Below are 6,869 nucleotides of genomic sequence, written 5' to 3'. Positions count from 1 at the left end.
TAAGATCAGGAACAAGGATGTCCACTTTCTCCACTTTTATTCAATATAGTTTTTAGAAGTCCTAGCCATGGCAATCAGAGAAATAAAAGAAATCCAAATTGGAAAAGAAGAAATAAAAATGTCACTGTTTGCAGATGACATGATACTATACATAGAAAATCCTAAAGATGCTTCCAGAAAACTAACTAGAGCTCATCAATTAATTTGGTGAAGTTGCAGAATATAAAATTAATACACAGAAATCTTGTGTATTCCTACACAGTAACAATGAAGATCAGAAAGAGTAAATAAGGAAACAATCTCATTTACCATAGCATCAAAAATCATAAAATATCTAGGAATAAACCTACTTAATGAGGCAAAAGACCTGTATTCAGAAAACTATAAGACACTGATGAAAGAAATCAAAGATGACATAAACTGATGGAGAGATATACCATGTTCTTGGATTGAAAGAATCAATATTGTCAGAATGACTACACTACCCAAAGAAGTCTGCAGGTTCAATGCAATCCCTATCAAATTAGCAGTGGCATTTTTCACAGAATTAGAATAAAAATATTTAATTTGTATGGAAACACAAAAGACCCTGAATAGCCAAAGCAATCCTGAGAAAGAAAAATGGAGCTGGAAGAATCAGGCTCCCTGACTTCAAACTATACTACAAAGCTACAGTAATCAAAACAGTATGGTATTGGCACAAAAACAGAAATATTGATCATTGGAACAGGATAGAGGTCCAGAGGTAAACCCACGCACCTATGGTCACCTAATCTATGACAAAGGAGACAAGAATATACAATGGAGAAAAGACAGTCTCTTCAATAAGTGGTGCTGAGAAAACTGGACATCTACACATAAAAGAATGAAATAGAACATTCTTTTTTTTTTTGTGGTACACAGGCCTCTCACTGTTGTGGCCTCTCCCATTGTGGAGCACAGGCTCCAGACGCACAGGCTCAGCAGCCACGGCTCATGGGCCTAGCTGCTCCACAGCATGTGGGATCTTCCTGGACCAGGGCACGAACCCATGTCTCCTGCATCGGCAGGCGGACTGTCAACCACTGCACCACCAGGGAAGCCCTAGAACATTCTTTAATACCATAAACAAAAATAAACTCAAAATGGATTAAAGACCTAAATGCAAGGCCGGATACTATAAAACTCTTAGAGGAAAACATAGGCAGAACACTCTCTGACATAAATCACAGAAAGATCTTTTTGGATCCACCACCTAGGGAGTGATGAAAATAAAACCAAAAATAAACAAATGAGATAGCTAAACTTAAAAAGATTTTGCACAGCAAAGGAAACCATAAACAAAATGAAAAGACAACTCATAGAATGAGAAAAAATATTTGCAAACTAAGCAATCGACTAGCGATTAATCTCCAAAATATACAAACAGCTCATGCAGCTCAATATGAAAAAGACAAACAACCCAATCAAAAAATAGGTGGAAGATCTAAATAGACATTCAGACATTTTTTCAAAGGAGACATACATATGGCCAAGAAGCACATGAAAAGATGCTCAACATCACTAATTGTTAGAGAAATGCAATCAAAACTACAATGAAATATCACCTCACACTGGTCAGAATAGTCATCATCAAAAAAATCTACAAAAAATAAATGCTGGAGAGGGTGTGGAGAAAAGGGGACCCTCTTACAATGTTGGTAGGATGTTAATTGGTATAGCCACTATGGAGAACAGTAGAGAGGTTCCTTAAAAACTAAAAAAACCTACCATATGATCCAGCAATCCTATTACTTGGCAAATATCTGGAGAAAACCATAATTCAAAAAGATACATGCACTCCAATGTTCACTGCAGCACCATTTACAATAGCCAGGACATGGAAGCAACCTAATTGTCTTCTCTGGTTTTAACTGAGTCTTTTATATAATTCCATTTTGTCTTCTGTCTTAGCATATTGATTAAATTTTTCTTTTTCTAAATTTGTCCAGTGGTTGCCCTAGAGTTCATAATACACATTTTCTAGTGACCCAAATCCACTTTTCAGGTAATATCAAACTACCTCATCAGTAGTGAAAGTATACTTTATAACAGAGTATTCCTAATTCCTTCCTTCTGTCCCTTACAACATTCATATCACTTATTTATAAGCTATAATCACTGAATACATGGTTAATATTTTTATTTTGAACAAACTTATTTATCAGATCAATTAAGAAAAAGAAAACAAAATATTTATTTTACTTTATTTTTTTCTAATGCTTTTTTTTTTCTTTATACAGTTCTGATTTTCTGACCTGTATCTTTTTCCTTCTTTCTGAAGAACTACTTTTTACCTTTCTTGTAAGGCAGATCTACTAGCAACAGATTCCCTCAATGTTTGTTTGAGAAAGTCTTTACTTCTCCTTAACTTAAAAAAAAAAAAAGATACTTAGGATTACTTCTAAAAACGATTTTGGCAAATACTAAAATGTTATACAGTTCTGCATTTGTGGATCCAACCATCCGTGGATTCAACCATCCATGGATTCAACCAACCAAGGATTGTGTAATGCTGTAGTATTTACTATTGAAAAAAAATCTGTGTATAAGCAGACCCTTACAGTTCAAACCCATGTTGTTGTTCAAGGGTCAGCTGTACTTGCAATCTGAATATAATAATATAAACACAAAAGACAAAATATCCACTGTTAAACAGTGATCCTCCATGACTAACTCTATTTAAATATTGTGTGTTTTATAGAAAAGGTTTTTCAGATTTTTGTCAATACTTGTAGTACGTACTTTTATTCTTCACCAAAATTTTCAAGAAATCTAAAAGGCTGATATAAAAAGCAGGTTTTTTTTTTTCTTCTTGGATATTCTAAAACGTGTTAGCTTAGATTACCCTTTAGGGCATTAAAGATATACAAATAAAGTACAGAAGAATATTTGTTAACACATTTAGATTAAGTTTGTTCACAATTATTACAGGAAGCCCTTCAACTCTCAGATAATGAGAAAAAAAATCCTGATGGGCCAAGTTATTTCTTTCTAAAAATAATATACCACATCAATTTTTAAAATAAATCCTTGGACTTCCCTGGTGGCCCAGTGGTTAAGAATCCACCTGCCAATGCAGGGGACGCAGGTTCGATCCCAGGTCCAGGAAGATCCCACATGCTGCGGAGCAACTAAGCCTGTGTACCACAACTACTGAGCCCATGTGCCACAACTACTGAAGCCTGTATGCCACGACGAAGAGTAGCTCCTGCTTGCAACAACTAGAGAGAAAGCCCGCACACAGCAACGAAGACCCAGTGCACCCCAAAATAAATAAAGTTAAATAAATAAAATAAAATAAAATAAATACTTAAAAGCATTCAGAAAACATTTGTCTTTTAATTGTCAATGTATTTATGTGGTGGAAGAAGATATAAAAGAAAACTAATAGAATTTTAAAATTTCAAAATAAGAAAATTTCAAATTAATAATTTATTATTGTCGGTTAGGAAATATGCCTCACTTTTAAACTGAAATTCACTTCAAGTACTTGACATATAATTTAATACCAAAAATAATCTAGCTAAAATGTTTCTTAATATTTATACAGTGTAACTTCTCTGGATAGACAGGTTTCACATAACAGTTTTCAATTAATGCTGAAAAAAATCACTTTATACTAGTAATCGCAATTCACTCATAATGAATTACCAATTTATCTAGGAATTCATGTGGCATAAGAACCAATGAAGGGACTAATCTGATAATTTCCCAGCATGCAATTAATATTCCACTTAGTTCCTTTACATGCTTTCATGCATGTGACTTGATCGACAAAAAATATGTACACAATATCAACATTTTTCTTTTTCTTTCTTCCTTTTCTTTCTTTCTTTCTTTTTTTTTTTTTTAAGAGCAACTCAGTGATTTGGGGGATTAGTTGGTACAAGACAGAGAACATAAAGGGAAAAGTATAAAGTACAAAATAACACTGAACACCAATATCAGTAATCACCTCAATATTGTTATAACTAAGGATATTATTAATTTTGTGTTATTCACTTTTCTTTAGAACATAAAGTCAGTAACTTGAACCTGAGGTATAGACACAGTACACACACAACCTTATACAAAATACTTTTTTAAGTCATACTACATTTTAAAATATTAGGAACCAAATACCTGTGCTGACTTGTATTTTAACTTAATGGAACAAGGAGAGAACAGTATTCAACCAGGGAAGGTCATAATGATCATGGTAAAATCTCTTAAGGTGGAAAATGTCTTTTTTTCCCTTTGTACTTACCACAGGCTATACAATGTCCTAAGAGTATTCATTATATGAAAAAAATATTAATCACAGCTTTGAGACCTTACTTCAGAAGGAACCAAGGAGAAAGCAAATTAGGTGAAGCTTCATCTTTGTTTTCAAAGAAGTGTCCTTAATTTTTCTTCTTATAGAAGAAGTTTAAATCAGTTTATTATAAATATATTGAAACCATTACCTTTTTAGGTAAAGTCCAGCACTTGATTTATACAAAGTCCATGAAAAGAAGTCAATAGAGATCATCTAATCTTAAATGTTACATCATCCATTCCAGCCCATGGGACAATCTCTCACTTGCAGCATTGTTTAAATGCAAACAAAACAAAACAAGCCAAATAACCCCGCCCAAGAAAACCCACAGAAGACAAAAACAAACAAACAAAAAAGGGAAGGAGGGAGATAACAAACCTAAATGTTCATTGGTATGGAAATGGGTAAATAAATTGTGGTGTAAAAATAGAACTAGCATGTGATCCAGGAATTCCACTTCTGGGTATTTATCTGAATAAAATGAAAACACAGAAGTTGATGGCATCCCCATATTGCTTGCAGCATTATTTACAATATCTGAAATATGGAAACAATCTAACACCCATCAATGGATGAATGAATAAGAAAAATGTGAGATCTATATATATTTTTAAGGAAATCTTACCATTTGCAACAATGTGGTTGGAGCTCAAGGGTATTATGCTATGTGAAATAAGTCAGACAGAGAAAGACAAATATTATATGATCTCACTTATATGTAGAATCTGAAAACAGAGACAAAAACAAAAACAGAGTTCATAGATACAGACTGGTGGTTGCCAAAGGCCAGGAGAAGGGGATGTGTGAAATGGATGAAGGGGGTCAAAATGTACAAACTTCCAGTAATAAAATAATCATCTGTATGTAAAGTACCACACGGTGACTGTAGTTAATACTGTATTGCAAATTTGAACGTCGCTAAGAGAGTATATCTCAAAAGCGCTCATCACAAGAAAAAAAAAATTTGTAACTGTGTACAGTATTGGTTGTTAGCTAGACCTTTTGGGTGATCATTTTGCTCAGATGAATCATTGTGCTGTACACCCAAAACTAATACAATGTTATATGTCAATTATACCCCCCCAAAAAATTGTGGGGTAGTGATAGAACTACATAGCTGTTAAAGTGAATAAACTAAAGCCACGTGTATCAACCCAGATAGATCTCAAACACAAAGTACTGAGAAAAAAAATCGATTGTAGAATTATTTTATAAACAGCATTTATATAAATATTAGAAACACTGCATGGATGCATAACAACTATAGTGAAACAGGAAGATGTGGACTGGAAGGATAAAAACTTAAAAACTAAGCTCTGACTAGTATCTCCCTATAGACTTTGGAAGATAGAAAAGAGACTTGAACCCTCTTTTCTTTTCTTTTTTTTATTTTGTGGTTCGCGGGCCTCTCACTGTTGTGGCCTACTCCCGTTGCGGAGCACAGGCTCCGGACGCGCAGGCTCAGCGGCCATGGCTCACGGGCCCAGCCGCTCCGCGGCATGTGGGATCTTCCCGGACTGGGGCACGAACCCGCATCTGCTGCATCGGCAGGCGGACTCTCAACCACTGCACCACCAGGAAAGCCCTTCTTTTCTTTCTAAAGAAAGATTTTAAGCAGCTTGTCTATATATATGTTGAGAATCTGAGTGTGTGCTATACTATTCCAGTACTATGCTTCACGTTTTGAGTACCTCACAAATGGTGAGACACAGGTAGGCACACAGGATAGCATAGAAGGTTGGAACCTGGGGTCCTACACCATCTTGAGGCTTCAGAGGAAGAATCTCACTAAGCAAACCAAAAAGGACAAGGACTAAGATACCTACCTTCAATGTTCATTAAGCACCTACTAAAGACTAGCCTCAGTGCTAGAGCTTTGATGTAATGCTTCTTAAACTTCGAAACAGTTACAAATACAGGGCCTCCTTTAAATGTGCTGCAGACCAGTGGATTCATTTATTTACCACGTATTTGATATTAACCTCTGTCTCAGTTTCTGCAACTGCAAGATGGAACGAAGGGTATCTGCATAAATTTGTCAGAATTAAGCAATTCATCTAAAGAAGTCTGGCATATAGTAAGCGCCCAGGAAATATCAGGTGCTGCTGTTTTCCTATTTTATTACCGGGCGCGGTTCCAGTCCTTTGGTGAGACGGTGATAGAAAAACAGAGCTCAAGTGCCCGCGGCCCTCTCTGAGATGCGATGACATAAACCCAAGACCCCCAATGGTCTCACAGAGAGACATGCTCTATAACTAGCTAATAAAAACGCTTGTAGCCAGGCCTTTTCCGAGACCCTTGCTGTTCTCCCAGGAATCCGGCCACAGGCATCTGGTGGGCGGCAGGCGGGCTGGGAGAAGGCAGAGGGGAGTAGAGGACCGTGTGGAGGCGGGTTGGGGGCGCGGCAGGAGGCGCGGCCTGAGGAAGAGCCCAGACGGGTCATGCAGACCAGGCTCCGCCGGAGCCTAGCTCGCCAGGGTGGGGGCGCGGCAGAGTGAGGGTTGGAGAGGGGGGGCGGGGCGGGGCGGGGCCGGGGGCAGGCGGGGGAGGA

This window comes from Lipotes vexillifer, unplaced genomic scaffold (assembly GCF_000442215.2).
Source record: "Lipotes vexillifer unplaced genomic scaffold, Lipotes_vexillifer_v1.1 scaffold54, whole genome shotgun sequence".
NCBI classification, from domain to species: domain Eukaryota; kingdom Metazoa; phylum Chordata; class Mammalia; order Artiodactyla; family Lipotidae; genus Lipotes; species Lipotes vexillifer.
This window is presented reverse-complemented; position numbering follows the sequence as displayed.